The 20,596-nt window shown below is 36.6% G+C and overlaps 1 protein-coding gene across 2 annotated transcripts in view; it reads left to right on the top strand.

Moving 5' to 3' along the window:
- LOC111047351 overlaps positions 1 to 20,596 on the top strand; it is a 363,987-nt gene that overhangs the window by 228,580 nt on the left and 114,811 nt on the right. The gene's annotated exons all lie outside the window — the stretch shown is intronic.

Genomic DNA, 20,596 nt, shown 5'->3' with positions numbered 1-20,596 from the left:
CCATGAATTGTCAACTGATCTCAATAAAGCTGAGAGAGGTGTGAGCTGTCTGCGTTGTTCAAAAAAGGGTCATAAATTTGTTGATTGCATTTTATTCCTGAAACAGACCCCTAGAGAAAGATACACTTTTGTGAAGGAAATTTCGTATTGCTTTCGTTGTCTGGAGGATACTCATTCAAGTAGAGCTTGTAAGAGTAATAAAACGTGTTCTTTATGCAACCAGATGCACCACACATTGTTACATTTCGGGTTGAATGAGTCTAAAAGTTGTGTAGAGTCTGTGAGTGTTGAGAAAAATCTTTCTGTCACCTGTTATTCTGCTACAAATGGTAGTAATAGCATTGTTGTTTTGTCTACTGCTAGGGTGTTAGTGAAAAGTTCATCTGGTGGATTACATGAACTTCGTGTTTTGTTGGATAGCGGTTCTCAATCGCATTTTATTACATCCAGTGCTTGTAAAAAATTGAATCTTCCAATTAGTAAATTGAATACTGTTGTTCACGGTTTTGGAGGAAAGGAGACGGTCGTACGTGGACGTGCATGCTTCTCGTTTCAATCTAGAATTGATTCAGATATTTGTTTCTCCGTCGAGTCTCTCGTGGTAGAGAGTATTGTTGAACGGTTGCCCTCTTGTGGAATAGATAGGTCTAAATAGTCTCATTTGAGTGGATTACAATTGGCTGATGAACAATTCTATTCACCGAATACAATTGATGTGATTATTGGTGCTGAATTGTTACCTCATTTGCTGAAGTCTGATCGTGTGGTGGGAAAGGTGAATGAGATTACAGCTATAGACAGTCTTTTGGGTTATATCCTCATGAGAAGAGCTCCGGTTTTGTCGTTGTCGTGTGATACGAGCAGTTATGTTGTGTGCAATCTTTCATTGGATAAAATGGTTCAAAAATTTTGGGAATTGGAAGAGTGCCCTGCCTCAACATGGCCGCTAAAACCTCAAGAAGTCGATTGTGAGAATAACTACGTTTCATCTGTTTGTCATACTGAATCGGGGAGGTTTATCGTTTCATTGTCATGGTTGAAATCCCCTGATAATTTGGGTGACTTGTATGATTCTGCCAAACGATGTTTTTTGAATTTGGAAAGACGTTTGGAGTTGGATTCTACATCGCGTGTTGCCTATCACAAAATATTGAAAGACTATTTGAAACAAGGACACATGTCATTGATAACCAATCAGTCTGATAAGAGTGGTTATCACATCCCACATCATGCAATTGTTAAAGCAAGCAGCTCCACAACGCCAATTCGTATTGTGTTTGATGCTAGTGCTAAGACAACCACATCGCTATTGTTAAATGAAATATTGCATGTTGGATTGAAATTGCAAACGGATATTTTTGTTGTGTTACTCAATTTTTGATTATTTCAAATAGCGTTGATAGCTGACATACATCAGATGTATCGTCAAATCGTGATGGAAGAATCATGTCGAAGATACCAGTGTATTCTATGGAGATTTTCTATCGAGGATCCAATTGAAATTTATGAGTTGAATTGTGTCGTGTTTGGAGTGTCTTCATCGCCATATTTGGCCTTACGTACAGTACACCGCTTGGTAGAAGAAGAAGGTGATAATTTCCCTGCTGCATCCACACGCATACCGAGTGATATGTTTGTCGACGATCTTGTCACTTCAGCACCTTCTTTATCAGACGCTATTGATATTTATAGTCAGACCAAGGAGCTATTCAAGCGAGGTGGCTTCGAATTAACAAAGTGGGCATCCAATTCGGCTGAATTGATGGAATATATGCACGAGAATGACACATCAATTGTAGCTAAAAATTTTGATTTTGAAAATTCGTTATCAATTCTAGGTTTGAGATGGCAACCAGTTGTCGATTCGTTTCACTTTGTTGTCAATCATACTGGAGAGATAGCGACCAAACATAAGATACTCTCAGCAGTTGCTCAAATTTACGATCCAATGGGGTTTCTTGCTCCTCTCACGTTACTATTGAAGTGTCTGATCAAACAATTGTGGCAATGCGGAGTTGGTTGGTATCAGACACCACCGTCATCAGTCACGAAACGCTGGGAAGTATGTCAAAATGAGTTTGATTTATTATCAACTATCTCTATTCCTTGTCATCTTGGAGTGTATTTGAATACAAGAATTAGTTTAATTGGATTTTGTGACGCATCAGAACAAGCACTTGGAGCTGTTATTTATCTTAAGAGTCAATGTGATGATGGATCGCCACCAACTATCACTTTACTGTGTGGAAAATCCAAAGTCACTCCAAATAAATCAGTTTCCATTCCGCGACTGGAATTATGTGCTGCGCTATTATTGGCGGAGTTTTTGCATACTACCTATAACATCATTAGTGAAAGGTGTCGTGTGTCTCATGTGATAGCCTTATCAGACTCAACGGTGGCTCTCTATTGGATTCAGGCCCCACCATCACGCTGGACCACTTTTGTTTCAAATCGTGTATCAAAAATTCAAGATTGTAATGTGCAACAGTGGAAGCACGTTAGTGGCTCAGAGAATCCGTCAGATTGTTTGTCACGTGGTTTAACACCAGCCGAGCTTGTGAGTCATAAATTGTGGTGGAACGGCCCTACTTGGTTGGAAAAAGAGAAAAATAGTTGGCCAGTGAAAGTGGACTTTGTCGAAGTTGAAAATCCACCGGAAGCTGAAACTAATGCTCTCACAACCCTTCACACAGATGCGACTTGTGATAATGTGATATATTCATTGATTCAACACTGTTCAAGCTACCAACGTTTGTTACCTGTAGTAATTGTGATTTTGAAATTTGTTCGTGTATTACCTAAACAGGGTGAGTCTGATTTGAATGTAGCTGAAATGTATCTATGTAGACTAGTACAGAAAATCCATTTTACTAATGAATTGTCTCAATTGAAAACAGGAAAGTGTTGTTCAGTTCGTATGCAGCATTTGTCTCCATTCCTAGAGAATGAAGTGATTCGCGTCGGCGGTCGATTGTCAACAGCTAATCTTGGTTTTGATAATTGTCATCCAATCATCTTGCCGAAAAAGGACAATTTTAATTCTGTACTGAACTCGAGACCACTGTGCTCTATGAGTGAAGATCCCAGTAAACCACTTGCATTAACACCAGCACATTTTCTCAAACTTACCCCATTGAAAGCTTTTCCAATGGAAGATGTTGTTGATTCTCCTGTCAATCGTCTTACTCGCTTTCAGCTGGTGAATCAACTAGTGCAATCCTTTTGGCGCAGGTGGCGAGTAGAATATCTTCATGAGCTTCAGGAACGAGGAAAATGGTCGAAATCGTCTACTCCACTTGAATTAGGCACTGTTGTAATTGTGGATCAGCCGAACCTCCCTCCACTGAAGTGGCCACTAGGTATCATGGAACAAGTTTTTCCAGGGATGGACGGCCAAGTGAGAGTGGCTCTGGTGCATTTGAAGAATGGGTGTCTTAAACAACCAGTCACTAAACTTTTCCCACTACCCACTCAATAGTGGAGGGTGTAGTCATGAATCTTGTTTTTTTTTTGTGTTCTTGGTTGTGGTTGCATGTTTGGATTGTTGTATTATATAATCGTCATTTTTGTCTTTGCCCTAGCTGAAAAATATCTTTTCAGGTGGGGGGGAATGTTGTGGCCATTCTTGAATTGAGCGTGTCCATGTAGCGCTGTTCCTTGCGGTGCTGCCTCCTGGCGGTGGATTGTCGAAAACTGTCGTCAGCCTAGGTTTTTTCTTCTCAGTCGGGAAAGAAAAGCAGACGGAACCAAGAGTGTACAAGCCATACCGTTCCGGCTCACTTTATTTGTTATTTTGTTATTTGTCTAGCCGGACATTATATGTCAATAATTGATTGAAGTGTTTAATGAATGTCGTGAATGTGTTTCTTTTCTGGCTCAAAATTTTGCTAAATTACTCAAAAATTTCCAATCTGTAGAGATTTGAGTGAAATATTTTTGTTTTTAATCAGTTTTTAAATATCAATATTCAAAATTTTCAGTTTAGTCATTAGTTTTGAAGTGGAAATTGGACTTTTTAAAGTAAAAGTGAAATTTTAACCTTATTCTTTTTGAAACTTTTATTTGTAAAAATTTGGGAGAAGACAGTTTTGGGCTATGCCTGTTGTCTTCTCCCAATCATATTATATTTATTATAATTATGATCTGTAATGCCAATGGAATAAATGAATAAATGAATGAATGAATGAATGAATATTTGGGAGAAGCAAGGATCAGTGAAATTAATATTGCCAAGCAGCTTGTAATCATCACCAGGCCACAGTATCAGAGTATCAGAAAGGTATTTCCTTTCCCAAAGGTATTTATCCTTCTCATCTCTATATTCCATCCTGTATTTCGATTCCAATAGCTTATAATTGATAATCTGGCACATATAAAAATTGAGACTGGTGAGTCTATTATCTATACTAATTTGAGAACTTCCATAGCTTTGCTCACAGTAAATATTTCTTTTAATTCCAACTTGGCAAGTATTTTCATTAAATACAATAAGAATTTAGATACAGTCCTCTCATTCTACAAAACAGTAACATACATATTATACAGATTCGAGAATTGAAATATAAATAAAAGACTTGTGCTACAGAATCTCTGCCATCTTCTACGAATTGTATCTGCTGCTACAAGTATATGGTTCCTTTCCTAGTTCCCACAATTTGAGAGGATAGAGGATCAATAGAAATTAATCAATTTTTCTTTCACTAGCATATTATACAAAATTGTTCTATCAAGTCAAATCAGTCTCAATAATGTCAAAATATTTCTCAGCACTTCCTTTCAAACAAAACCGTAAATACCTTTTTGATACTTGGATGTCAAATTCTCAGTACATTATAGATTACAAATCTATGTTTAAGAAATGATGGAAATTCACATTTCAGTGTGTTCTAAGGAAGACAACATAATAAGATTACAAAAAACTCTCCTTGTTCTTCAGTTTTACATGTTTTAATGTAAACCCAATTTTCAAAATTATTATTAATAGAGAGTGAAAAGATGCATTAAAAAGTGTTTGCAACTCATCTTTGGAGTTTAGTGAATTCCCATGTATTGAGGTGAACTGGATATTTCCCATTAGTAATTCGCAAAACTTTGAAAAATAGAGGAAAATTTTGCATCATTTTTTTAATCAATAAGATCTTTTGAATCTTTATCATCATAAGACAGTGTTATCCAATAGAAAAATTAATGCAAAATTTTCCTCTATTTTTTAAGATCTTGCGCTGGAAAGTATCCAGTTCACCTCAATGCATGGGAATTCACTAATAAGCTCCAAAGATAAGTTGCAAATACAGTTGATGCGTCTTTTCACTCTCTATTAATAATAATTTTTTAAATTAGGTTTACATTAAAACATGTAAAACTGAAGAACAAGGAGCGTTTTTTCTAATCTTATTCTGTTGTCTTCCGTAGAATACACTGAAATGTGAATTTCCCTCATTTCTTAAACATATATTTGTAATCTATAATGAACTGAGAATTTGATATCCAAGTATCAAAAATGTATTTACAAGTTTGAAAATTTAGTTTTTTCTATGAAGAAGCTACTAAGGTATATTTACAGTAGTTGTAAAGTTGCAATACTTATTTATAAGATGGAAGGAATAATGGGATATAATATATTACTCAATTGCTGGTAAATCCATAGTAATCGATCGCTAATTGGTGTATGTGATTGAAATTTTCATGTTAAGTGTATCAGCAGTGATCTCGATACAAGATGTACAAGATCGGGAAAGGACTGGAAATGCAAAGAGTGTCAAAGTCAATCTTCCGACCTCGCGAACTTGAATTCCGATACATCTGATATATATAAAAGTATATATCAAAGGGCTTTATGGTGAAAATGTTTGAAAAAGTTAAGGAAGAGGTATTCAGTGAATTAAAATCATTCAAAGAGGAGCTATCTGAACTTGAAAAGTCTGAGTTCATTTCTGATGGTATTGACTCTACAAACGTTACAATAAAGGGTATAGAAAACGAATTGAGTGAAATTAAAAAACAAAATAAGGAGCTAAATGAAAGAAATCTTCGACTTGAGGAAACTGTGAATGAACTAAAAGAAAAAGTGAGTTTCCTGGAACAGTACTCGCGACGAAATAATGTGAAAATTAGTGGTATTCCCATCACACGTAAAGAGGACATTCAATGTGAGGTGGAATACGTGGGAGCTGCACTGGGAGTCGACGACAGCAGCAGCTGCATCTCTGCAGCCCACAGGATTCCATCGTTTAAAAGAGAAAGGCGGGTGCCGTCCATTGTAGTCCAATTCTCAAACAAATTCGAGAGAGATGTGTGGATCAACAAATTCAGGGAGCAGGGAGGAAAATTTACGGCTAAGAAGGTTAATCCCTTATTCTCAGAAAGCAGAGTGTTCATCAACGAACATCTAACACCGGACAATAAGCAATTTCTTTCACAGTTGAAAGGAAGATGTCCGGAAATAGGTTTTCAATATACATGGTGTAGGGATGGTAAGTTTTTTGTAAGAAAGGCAAGCGGAGAAAAATGTATCAGAGTTGGTAGATTAATTAAATTTAAAAATCAGTGATTCCGTTAACTCCAAATAGTAGTCTTGCATTTAATGGATAGGTAATGTGAATTGATTAAAGAAAAAAGAATCAGGTGATTTAAAATATTATAATTATATGTCCATATGACTGAAAATATTACGAAAGAATTCATGAGTTTGGATGAATCTTTTTTTAATTCTACCGAAAATAACTATATTGAATTTGCTTGCCTTTATGGAAATATTAGAAGCATTAGAAATAACTTTGATAGCTTTTTATTAGAATTTTCACAAATAAAAAATAAAGTGCACTTCATTATATTTAGCGAAATATGGATAGGTGCAGACGAACTGAGTTTTTATAATATACCAGGATACAATAAATTTGCTTCATGTAATGAGAATTACAGATCTGGAGGAGTGTTGTGTTTTGTTTCAGATGAAATAACAGCACAACAAAGTACACTTAATAGTATGAGAACTGCCGATTCTTTATTGTTAAGTGTAAGATTGAACAACTCATATTTTAAAATTTGCTGTTTGTACAGGCTACAGCAGTTCAGTGAGAATGAATTCATAGAGGAATTATTGGATTATACTAAGTTCTTGAATATGAATATTGATGGGTGATATGAACATTGGTCTGGCCAGAGAACTCGAATTGTAGTGCCAGAATGCCAGACTGTAGTTCTGATAATAGCAGGCTTGTGTTTGCGCCGGCGCAGACCGTCCTGCTGCTTGGCATTGTGGATGTTTTGTAAGTCTTCTCTGTCTTGTTTCGTCGGCCCGTTTTTTTTGCAAGACCAAATTTGTTTTTGTCTGTCATGTAATTTTCGATCGGAAATTTCTTGTAAATTATTTGAGTGTCGTGTGTGTGAATTATGAATATAACAGCATGAATAGTATTGAATTGAATTAATTTGAATCGGATTTGAATTTATAAAGAATCCAGTTTGAGCTTTGTTTGAAACACAGTGCATAACCTGCAAGTTGAACACAGAATCAATGAAAAGGCATCCCGTAAGCAAGAACCTGTCTATTCCCAGATTTCATCCCACCCTGAACCTGACCAAAACACCCAATAAAGGCTTCGAAGGGCAAGTAGTCAAGATTGGAATAAATTTGGTGAGGTTTGCTCTATTTTTATTGTTCATTAATGCAGAGTTTAACTGTACAAATAGCCTGGCTCAAATTGAAGATTAAATTTTGCCCCTTGTTTGTATTTGATTATTTAAATAGTAAATTACAGTCCTCTGGTAGCTCTAGCTTGAGCTTTGTTCAGAAAATTTTATGATCCTGCCAAGCCGGGATAAATTTGAATTTGTATTTGTTGATTAATTCACACACATTGGATTTAAGCAGTTTCGTATTTGTCCAATGTTGGCATGTTGAGAATGGTCTGATCCATGCTCAACTTAAGTTTGTTGTAGCCTTTTTCTAAGAGCAAGGTTTCTTGTCAATTTGTATTTGTCTGAAATTAAATTTATTTCAGTTAAAATCATAATTTCCTAAAACTAGGCTCATTGTGCTTTTTTTCAGGAATTTGTTTGTTTGTTGGAATTTGTATTGTCCATTTTTTATACATGTTAGTGGAGGTTAATCACCAGCATGATTTTGTTTGTTCAATTCAACAAGTTATCGTTTGTTTGTGAGTTGTTGGAAGAACATTATCTAATCATATAGTTTTGTTTTTGTTTTGTTAAGCAATAACTTATCTTGTGAATTGATAATCAAAGTTTAACTTTGATAACTTACTAACTTGTGATTCTTCCTTTCATCTAGTTTTGAACTCATTCTTGTTTTATTGTCTGTTGTTTGTATTGTCGGGGCTGAATTGTTTTGTGTATGAGTTCAAGATGGAGGAAAAATTACAGAAACAAATCAGGGTGCATCGCATTAAACTGGAACAATTGTATGCCAGATTGCTAAGAATTTATGACCTGTCTAAAAATGTCTCTGATCCAAAAGTTGCTGAGCAATTTTCAATCTTGTATCCTCGGGTGTCTCAGACCATTTCGGATTATGAAAAGACAGAATTAGTGGTTAATGAGTTGGAACTTGAGTTGAATAAAGATCATGTTGTAGCATTCAATGACTCACACTTAGATCTGTTTCAGTATATTGAAGTAGCGGCTAACACTCTCAAACAGAGAGAGGCGACTGTTGCTATTGCTCAATCTTCGGCAACTACAGCAGTTAGTTCACAGCCGGTCGTGTCCGAGTCGGTACTGCCTAAAATCGATTCTCCGAAATTTGATGGGAACCAGACTCAATGGTCGGTGTTTTATGAACTATTTAAGGCATTGGTACATGACAACAAGAATTTGAACGATCAGCAGAAGGTCCAATATCTTGTAAGTAGACTCACTGGACAAGCAGCAAATATTTGTCGTCATTTGCCACCATTGGCTAACAATTATCAAATAATTTGGCAGGCATTATTGACCCACTATAACGATTCACGGGCACAAGTCAATGCCTATTTCAAACAAATTTTCGAATTTCGTCCAATAAAATCAGAATCAAAGGCAGGTTGTATTGCGATTTTGGATGGGTTTTGCAGTTCAATCAATGCATTGAAGAGATTGCGACTCACTGATTTGTCAGACTTGATATTCCTCTATCATGGCTTGAGATTGCTGGATCCAAGTTCTCGTAGAAATTTTGAATCGGCCGTCTGTGACAAGGCTATGCCAACTTATACCGATTATGTCAAATTCATTGAAAAGCAAATTAAGACTCTTCCTTCTGATGAGAAAACAGACTGAATCGTTTAATATGAAGCACAAAAAGGATAATAAATCAAAGGTGTTTGTGGTTCAATCTAATGATTCATCTAACGATGCATCTAGTAAAAATCCCAATTGTCTGAAGTGCTCAAAACCGGGTCATCAGTTAGTAGATTGTGCAAGTTTCTTGAAAATGACTCCTTGGGATCGTTATTGTTTGATTAAAGGAAAGTTTTGTTGTTTTCGTTGTCTTGATGTGGATCATTTGAGTAGAAATTGTCGTAGTAAAACTCAGTGTGCTCAATGTCGAGAATCTCATCATTCTTTATTGCACTTTTCCAGATCAAGTTCCAATGAAGGTGTTGCGTCCTCGTCGAACTCCAAGGCAGTTGGCTCATCACCTATTAGTTGTTGTTCTACATCCAACGATGTAGAAAATTCGACCATTGTGTTGTCGACCGTCACTGCACATGTTCGAGATTGTAATGATCAGCTTTGTGATGTTCGTTTCTAGGTTGACACTGGGAGTCAGTGTCATTTTGTTACAGCCAAATTGTGTTGGCGTTTGAGACTACCATTCCAGCCCATGAAAACCGTTGTTTGTGGATTTGGTGGTGGTACTAGTGAAGTTCGAGGTCGTACTTGTGTGTCGATTCAGTTGAAGTTGGATCCTACCATCAAGTTTTTGATGGATGCCACAGTGGTAGATAAAGTCATCGACAAGTTGCCTTCTTGTGAAATCGACAGATCCAAACTTCATCATCTTGAAAATCTCACACTGGCTGACAACAAATTTCACCTTCCTAGTAGAATAGATGACATAATTGGTGCGGAATTAGTTCCTCACTTGCTACGTGGGAGTCCTAGTACAGGTGAATCGCACAAATTGATGACTGTTAATAGTGTCTTTGGTCACATTCTGATGGGGAGAGCGCCGATTCTCACTTCAACAACAAATGTGTCGAATTGTTTTACAGCCATCTGTAGTCCATTCGTTAGTAGTCCATCATTGGATAGTTTTGTGGAACGTTTTTGGGAGTTGAAATCGTGCCCTGCACCAAGCTGTCAACTGAAACCAGAAGAGTTGGAGGTGAATTTTCGGAAGTCTGTACATCGTGTGAATTCTGGTCGTTTTGTTGTTGCCTTGTCATTTGTGGAGCCGCCCAGCAGCTTGGGAGATTTGTATGCTGTCGCCGAATGCAGACTGCTGACTTTGGAGAGACGACTAGAGCTTGTCAGCAATATTCCTATTTCATATCATGAAATATTGATCGATTACCTACATCAGGGTCACATGTCGTTTGTAGCAGATCAGACAGACCGAGGTGATTACTACATACCACATCACGCCATCATGAAAGCAAGCAGCACTACCACGCCCATCCGAATTGTATTTGATGCTTGTTCCAGAAAAAACATCTGGTTTGTCATTGAACCAGGTTCTTCATGCTGGACCCAAATTGCAGACTGACATTTTTGTTTTATTAGTTAATTTTCATTTGTTCCCAATCGCACTAACTGCCGACATTGAACAAGTGTATCGACAGATATTAGTGGAGGATTCCTGCCGTCGTTATCAGTGTGTATTGTGCCGGAGGATCCAATCAAAATTTATCAGCTCAATTGTGTTGTTTTTGGTGTTTCAAGCTCTCCATATTTGGCGCTTTGCACCGTCCACCAGCTTGTAGAGGAGGATGGAAATTGTTTTCCAGCAGCCAAGGCGAGAATACCAGGAGACATGTTCATGGACAACTTAGTCACATCTGTCGCCACAGAGTCAGAGGCCGCGGAGCTGTATTGTCAGTCCAAGCAGCTGTTTGAGGGAGGAGGTTTCTCGCTCACAAAGTGGACTTCAAATTCACCATCAATGTTGGAGAAATTCTCGGAGGAAGAGAAATCGTTTTCGTACAAGGATTTCGAAGCAAACAACTCCTTGACTATCTTGGGATTAAATTGGCAACCTAGTACTGATCTGTTTCAGTTTTCAGTCAAGAGTGGTGAGGTCGTCGCTACTGAGCGTTCTATTCTGTCAGTGATGGCTCGTATCTATGATCCACTTGGTCTCTTGTCACCGTTTACATTATTTCTAAAGTGTCTTGTCCAGAAACTGTGGAAATTAGGAGTGGATTGGGACGAGAAGCCTCCTGAGTCTATATGCACTCTTCGGGAGAATTGTCAAAAAGAGTTGCCTCTATTGTTGAAATTTACTATTCCACGTCACGTTGGTTTGTTTCAGGATTCTCACATCAGTTTGATTGGTTTTTGTGATGCATCATTGTCTGGTTTTAGTGCAGTTATCTATGTGAAGTCGCAGAATGAGAGCGAGGAGCCAAGAGTTGTATTATTGTGTTCAAAGTCCAAGGTAGCACCATCCAAAGTTGTTTCAATACCTCATTTGGAGCTGTGTGCGGCACTCTTGTTGGCAGAACTCATGAATTCAGTAGTCACTATTATTAGTGAACGTTGTCATGTGTCTCGTATTGTCGCACTCTCTGATTCTACAGTCACCTTGTGTTGGATTAATGCTTCATCCGCAAAATGGCAAACTTTTGTTGGTAATCACGTCACAAAAATACAGGATTCTTGTATACAGGGGTGGATGCATGTTGCTGGAATTGAAAATCTCGCTGACTGTTTGTCTAGAGGTTTATCACCAGTTGAGCTTGTGAACTTTCCGTTGTGGCTCTCAGGTCCATCATGGATAGCAGAGGATGAATGCGATTGGCCCATTCGAACTCAAATGGAAGAGATAGTGGATCCACCGGGGGCGAAAAAACCGTCAGTGTTGACAGTCACAAAATCTCCTGATTGTAACAGCAATGCAATATATTCATTGATTGGCCGTTGTTTGGATTATGGTTGTCTTTTGAGAATTGTAATTCTTGTTCTTAAATTCTTACGAATCTTAACCCAATCAGAAGAATCAGATTTCGATGTTGCTGAGAGGTATCTAAGTAAAGTGGTACAGAAGATACATTTTTCATCTGAATTTGTGCAATTAGAGAAGGGAAAAGATTGTTCTATGCGCCTACGTCGCCTGTCTCCATTCATTGATAAAGGTGTGATTCGCGTCGGCGGTCGTTTGTCTCATGCTGGACTTGTATTTGAGACTTGTCATCAGATGATCTTACCAAAATCTGATGCTTTCGTATCGATGTTAATTGATTATCATCACAAGAAGAATTGTCATGCTGGACCTTCGTTATTGTTGTCCTTGATCAGACAGAAATTCTGGATACTGTCTGCTCGCTCTATTATTCATACTTGTGTCTTCAAGTGTAATTGTTGTTTCCATATTCGACCTAGTAATAATGCAATTATTCCGAAAATGGGTGACCCGCCTGCTTGTCAAGTGTCAAAATGCAAACCATTTGAAAATTGTGGTGTGGATTACGCTGGTCCTCTGCATATTACTATGACAAGACGTCGTAATCCTTGTGTTTTAAAAGCCTACATTTGTCTGTTTGTGTGTATGGCAACAAAGGTGGTACATATTGAGTTGGTATTGGATCTATCAACGCCCATGTTTTTAGCTGCGTTTCGTCATTTTTTGTCACATCGTGGACCCTGTCGTGTGATGTATTCCAATTGTGGTACTAATTTTGTAGGTGCCAAGGAACAGTTGCGAAAAATATCTCAACTTTTGAACTCGTCCGAGTTTCAAACCACATTGACTAGTCAACTCGCCGAACACAAAATTGATTGGAAATTCATTCCCCCTGGTTTGCCGCATTTTGGAGGTCTATGGGAGGCAAATGTCAAATCTGTAAAGTTGCATCTGTTCTGAGTAATTGGCAATCAACTTCTCACCTATGAAGAACTGAACACTGTATTGGTGCACATTGAAGGTGTCTTGAATTCCCGCCCATTGTGTGTACAGAGTGAGGATCCGTGTGAACCGCTGGCTTTAACACCAGCACACTTTTTGACTCTAACACTGTTGAAATCATTTCCCATGCGGGACGTGGACAGTGTCCCTGCGAATCGTCTCACCAGGTATGAATTGGTCAGTCAACTTATTCAATCGTTCTGGAACTGATGGAGAAGAGAGTACCTGCACGAACTTTAAAGTCGTAAAAAATGGTTGAAATCACCCACTTCTATTGGTGTGGGAACGGTTGTGGTAGTTGACCAACCAAACACACCTCCATTGCAGTGGCCACTGGGTGTCATTGAACAAGTGTTTCTGGGAAGTGACGGCAAGGTTCAAGTGGTGAGTGTTCACCTAAAAACTGGTATTTATAAAAGATCAGTAACAAAATTATATACACTCCCAACTCAATAGTTGTTGTGATTGTTGCATTTTTTTCTTTTGTGTTGTTTTTTGATGTTGGTGTTTTGTTCTTTTTGGCATGTCTGGATTTTTCCTTTCCTTGGTTTTTTCAGTTTTGTAACTTGGCTGAAAAATAGTTTTTCAGAGGCGGGGGTATGATCTGGCCAGAGAACTCGAATTGTAGGCCAGAATGCCAGACTGTAGTTCTGCCAATAGCAGGCTTGTGTTTGTGCCGGCGCAGACCGTCCTGCTGCTTGGCATTGTGGATGTTTTTGTAAATCTTCTCTGTCTTGTTTCGTCGGCCCGTTTTTTTTGCAAGACCAAATTTGTTTTCGTCTGTCATGTAATTTTCGATCAGAAATTTCTTGTAAATTGTTTGAGTGTCATGTGTGTGAATTATGGATATAACAGCATAAATAGTATGGAATTGAATTAATTTGAATCGGATTTGAATTTATACAGAATCCAGTTTTAGCTTTGTTCGAAACACAGTGCATAACCTGCAAGTTGAACACAGAATCAATGAAAAGGCAGCCCGTAAGCAAGAACCTGTCTATTCCCAGATTTCATCCCACCCTGAACCTGACCAAAACACCCAATAAAGGCTTCGAAGTGCAAGTAGTCAAGATTGGAATAAATTTGGTGAGTTTTGCTCTATTTTTATTGTTCATTAATGCAGAGTTTAACTGTGCAAATAACCTGGCTCAAATTGAAGATTAAATTTTGCCCCTTGTTTGTATTTGATTATTTAAATAGTAAATTTCAGTCCTCTGGTAGCTCTAGCCTGAGCTTTGTTCAGAACAAACATAAATATATTAAATAGGAACTCACAAGCTTCTAAGTATGTAAATTTACTGAACGATAACGGGTTTCTATCATTAATTAATGCACCAACAAGAAAAACAGAATTTACCAGTACCTGCATAGATCATATTTTTATTAAGGATAGAAGAATTGGCAGATATGAAACGGCAATATTTGGTGTTAATCTCACCGATCATTGTATGTTAGGTCTTGTTCATAGGAAGCTCAATAGAAAACAAAATGATTCCGAAAAAGTAATAAAAAATGTCTATATAGATAACGAACTAGTCAATAATAAAATTAAAGATGTAATATAAGTATAATATATAAAGATGTAATATATTATAAGAATGTTCAGGACCTTGGGCTGCTGAGTGGCTGGTGTTTTAAAAATAATATGGAAATAAATGTTGGAAAAACAAAGTATATAAATTTTAGTACCAGGCCATTCGATTTTGACTGTAACTTAATTTATGATAACAAAGAAATAGAGAAAGTTCAGCAATTCAGGTATCTTGGGTTAATCTTTGACAAGAAAATGAGATGAAATTACCAAATTAATAAATTGCATTAGAGATGACAATGTCAATCAGGAAATTTTATTACTTGCGAAACTTCTGTGATGAAAAAGTGTTAAGAATGCTATACTATGCATTGGTACACACGAATTTGCAATATGGCATAACATGCTGGGGTGGAACCTTTAAAACGTTGATAAAACCAATTAGAACTACTCAAAATCACTTTATAAGAATAGTTCTGGAGAAACCAAAGCGTGAAAGCTCTTTTCCACTTCATAAAACAATTAATGTCTTGCCGGTTCAGTATCTTTTTGTATTCAGGGTTCTGCGATTATTCTATGAAAAAAAGTGGAAATATGGGTACAAATAACGTGATTTATAATACTAGACGAGCAGTTTCAAATTTTTTTAGATCTCAAAAAGTTAGGGGATGTTTCACAGAGACAAGTTCTCACAGAGACAAGTAGTGTTTTTGAACGATATTAGTGTCACAGAGACAAGTTTCACAGGAGCAAGTATTTCTATAAATGGCAGTCTCACAGGAACAAGTTCCCACAGAGACAAGCAGTTTCATAGAGACAAGGTCTCCGTCCAAAGTAGTAGCGCTATAAATGGCAGTCTCACAGAAGCAAGTTCCCACTGGAACAAGGTGTTTCACAGAAGCAAGGTCAGTGTCATAGAGACAAGGTAGCGAATGTAGGAAGAAGTTAGGCGTGTTGCCTACATCTGAACTTGAAGGCACTCCATTATTTGTTCTAGTAAATTGAATGTCTGCTGTTTTTTAATCATGCAGGTATATGATTATGATTGAAGGTTTATCATATAAGATAGGGATGGGTTGGTAACCTATTAGAATTAGATGGAAGATAACTTAAATAAATAAATTTAGTTCTATGCAAATGTAATATATTTCTACCAAACTCCAAGATAACTATTCCAATATATCTAATACGTATATATATAACCTTCGACCCGAAAGAATAATCAATATGAATATGAAATGGAATATATAAAAGCCAAATAGCCTACCACTGACCTATTCATCACCGCTTCTAAAAAAACACATGGCCAAAATGGTTTTTCATTATAATTCCTTCTTTCGTAATAAATTGTTTATGCTTTTGTACTCATGAGCGAAGCTCGGTCCCCGATATTATGAGCTAATCATCTCTTCTTTTTCCGAGCTGCGGTCTCGAATTGTAAATTCAAATTGATATAATATTAACTTCAGACAGTCACAGAGTAAAGCTGCGTCAACACCAATAGATTCTATAGATTCTATTAGATTGAACATAACTTATCATACACATGATGAACATATGTGTTTTTCATGTGCCGTTCAATCTATAATAATCTGTGAGGATTAAGTTATTAACATTTTGTTAATAACTTTGGTGTAAACGCAGCTTTAGATGCCAAGATTTATCATGGCGTTCCGAGTTACGGATGATAATGTCAATGAAAAACTTCATTTTCCTCATGAAATCTTTCCCATAAAGAATTTAACAGATTGTTGTTCAACAAGCGTCTCTACATGTTACAAAATGAAAATCCCAGTGAAAAACAAAAAGTGCCACTTGATAATTCCCAAATCATCTTTTTAATCGTAGCTCTGATTCAACTGAGCAATAACTTTCTGAACTTACTGAGTTAATAAAGTAACATTTAAAATTATCATAAGCGCAATGGGACTTGGGATTCCATCAATTCAGAATAAGTATTATACCGATATTCATTTTTACAGGATTGAAGTAGTGCAACATTTAGATTAGCACACCAATAGATTTTATTTGTAGCGGAGTGAGTTCATTACTTTCATATCAAAGTTCTACTTTTTCCATTATGATATAGTATATTGACGACTACTGCAAAACAATGTCTGGTAGCCCTGGTAATGTAATGTAATGTAATGTAATGTAATGTATGGTTGATTGGAAGACTCCAACCAGCCTGATCAGATTTCGTAGTGGGGCCATTGGCAAACATTTTAAAAAAGCCCTGATATTATTACAATGACTTTATTCCTAGTAGATAGCATTTCTAGTAGATGGCTGAATATTCTCGTTACCACATTGCAAAGGATGTTCAGTGAGGTCTACTGTTATCTGGACTACTCATTCAGTATTACAATGCCTTGCTTCCATGAAACAAAGCAAATGTTTCCCGTTAGGTACTTCTGGAAAGCCCGGTCAATTTGTCATCGGTGGTGTCCAGGTAGAACTACCCTGCTCATAGACTATGTTCACTGAAGCGTAAAACCAAAGTTAACCAAATGCTTCTATTTCTAAAAATTCTAGTGCCAGGTATAAAGTACTGCACTTTGGCGGCAGGAAATATTTAACATGTGTTTTCCATATTGTACCCTTCCTGGAAAAATAGATTTTTGTTCAGTATTGTTTGCCTCCCCACTATGAGGATGCTACCTGTGTGTTTGCATTGCGAGTTCAATAGTTGACAAAACACATTCAGTCGACATGGAATTGGTCAAGGAAATCGTAACGCTCCGCAATACTACATTATATCATATTAACAATGGATTTTTCTATCGGGTGACCTCCAGCGACCAAACGCGTATCTATTTAAAATGTAATGTACGCGAGTGTGCAAGTCGCGCCTCAATGCCACTTTGTATGGCAAATAGAACTTTTGATAGTTTTCTTATCACTATTAATCATAATCATCTTCCCAACCCAACGTGCATATTGCAACGTTGTTCCAGGGAAACAACAGAGCCACGAGACATCTTTGATGAAGAGTGTGCCAAGTAAGTACACACATCATCATTATAACGTGCATGTCGCTGGCCCGGCTATGATCGAATTTCAACATACTAACCATGTCAATATTTAGTACCTATTTCGTACTATTTAGTACCTCCAATGAAAAAATTTGTACCTCACCCCTAACTGAGCTATTGATTTTTCTAAAGTGCCGGGCCAGAGACATGGTTGCCCGGCTATCTTCAAATTTGAACTCAAGCTGTGCACCAATATTTAGTACCTATTTAGTACTATTTAGTACCTCCAATGAAAAAATTTGTACCTTAAAGGTGGCGGAAATACAGCATGAAAATAGTTAGGGTCAATGACCTCTCAGCCCGGCTATGTCTGAATTTCACCAATCTAACTATGCCAATATTTAGTTCCAATTTAGTACTATTTAGTACCTACAATAAAAATTTTTTTATCTCAAAGGTTTCAGAGTTATTGCATGGAAATAGTTAGGGTCAATGACCTCTCAGCCCGGCTGTGTCTAAATTTCATAAATCCAATTATGCCAATATTTAGTACCTATTTCGTACTATTTAGTACCAACAATAAAAATTTTCTTTTCTCAAAGGTTACAGAGTTATTGCATGTAATAGCAGGGGTCAATGACCTCTGCACATGGGCATGTCACTGGCCCGGCTATGTCTGAATTTCAACAAAATAATTATGCCAATATTTAGCACCTATTTCGTACTATTCAGTACCACCATTAAAAACATTTGTACCTTCAAGTAGAGCTTGCACTATGTCGGTGGAGCAGCGCGACGCGGCGCGGCGCGGCGCGGCAATGTCTGAATTTCAAGAAACTAATGATGCCAATATTTAGTATCCATTTTTTACCATTATTAAAAACATTTGCACCTTCAAGTAGAGCGTGCACTACGAAGGTGGAGCGGCGCGATGCTGCGCGGCTATGTCTGAATTTCAACAAACTAATGATGCCAATTTTAGTATCCATTTTTTACTATTTATTACCATTATTAAAAATATTTGTACCTTAAAGTAGAACATGCACTAGGTCGGTGGAGGGGCACGGAGAATTTTTGATCTCGAATTAAATACATATGATCAAGTGTACCTCCATGCACTTGGACCACGGCGCGGATCCCGAAGAGTCTCTGAACTTGACGAGGAACGGCGTCTTGCCGCGCTGCGATCGTAGTGCACGGACCTTCCATCCTCTCTCTTGCGCGCCCCACCTCGCCGCTCCACCGACCAAAATGGTAGAGGTATTTCCACAAGTATGAAATTGGGTATACACAATACTAGATTGGAAAACTAAAAAATTGAAACTTTTCATTTTATTGACATCACACTTATATCTCAATAATTCACCACCTATTTTATTGCATCATGAACATTTTTCAAATGTAGAATTGTTGAAATGAGTACATTGATAAGAAAGATACGTTTTTGCACTTATAGGAACTATAATGAGGAATTTCTCAGTTACTATACATTAAATATAATAGTATTCACAATTTTTATAGGAGGATAATTTCTCATAATTGAAAGAAAGAAAGAAATATTTATTGTCAAAATCATTAAACAAACTTTACAAATGTGAAAAATATGAAATATGAAATGTGAAAAGTAAAAGAGGAACTTAGTGTTTTTGTGTGCTCACTTACCAATCTAGTGTGGACCTTTTTATTTATTTTTCTTTATTAAATTAACTATCCTATCATCCCACCTCACCTTTTTTCCTAATCCTTTATTTTCCCTCTCAAGGATTGAAAGCCTTCCTAGTACATGGGTAACCATAGTTGGATGAGCTTCAATCCCACCCCTTTACACCAAATTCTGAATTAGCATCTTGTACGGACATTTTTGTTTTTTTTTTTGTACTAATTTTGCTAGTTGTTTATTCTTGTTGTAATTTAATATTACTTGTATTTTATGTATGTGTGTAAAGGAAATAAAAAAATTTTCATATACAATACATTACAAAAACTTAAAATTAAAATATTTTCCATTTAAAAAGAAGATTTGAATTCATTCAGAGTTGTCTATAAACCATATATTTCTTAAAACAACTGATAAAGTATTTGACAGTGCGATAGAAAACATATTTTAAAAAATTGATCATTACTCAGTTAGGTAATTTACATTGAGGAGTAATTTTAAACAAGTCAAAAAATCAACTATATAAACAATAACAATTAACTATAAAAAATTTAAAGATTTATTGAGTAATAAAAAATGGGATGGTATTTATGAAAATCTATCCAATGATGTTAACGATTTGCTAAAAATATTCTTTTCGGTTTTGACTTAGTGTATAGAAAATTCTAGTCAGGAAATAAAAATACCACACCTTTGAAGCCATGTAATACTTCTGGATTAATAGAATCAATGAGAACTACAGATAAATTATATAAGAGATCAATAGAAGACCCTTTCAACACAAAACTGAAACATGATCTTAAAACATATAAAAATTTATTAAAAAGATTGATTCATGAAACAAAAACAAACTATTATCGATCAAAAATAGAGGAATTTAGGAGTGATAAACGTAAACTATGGAATTAAATAAATGAAATCATTCAATTAAAATGATGAACCAGGATTAGATTCAGCTGAATTAGATAGATATTTTTGCAAGTTGGTAAAAACTTGGCTGCTCAAATTGAACAAAATATCACTACAACAGATTTCACATATAAGAGAACCGATGAATTAAATGCATATTTTCTCTCAGTCCCGTAAGTCCACCGGAGGTGGTAGAAACTATAAAAACTCTGAAAAATAACTCTTGTCCGGGTCCTGATAATATTCATAATAGAACGCTGAAGCAGATATCAGATCTAATAGCTGAACCCCTCTCTTACATTTTAAATAAATGTTTTGAAACCGCTGTATTTCCTGATTCATTTAAAATAGCTAACATCAAACCGTTTCCTGAAAAAGTTGATAAAAATAATCCAAGTAACTATAGACCTAATAAGCTTGATTGGCAACATTGCCAAAATATTGCAAAAATT

Source organism: Nilaparvata lugens, chromosome 2, assembly GCF_014356525.2.
Source record: "Nilaparvata lugens isolate BPH chromosome 2, ASM1435652v1, whole genome shotgun sequence".
Classification (NCBI taxonomy): domain Eukaryota; kingdom Metazoa; phylum Arthropoda; class Insecta; order Hemiptera; family Delphacidae; genus Nilaparvata; species Nilaparvata lugens.
This window is presented reverse-complemented; position numbering and strand designations above follow the sequence as displayed.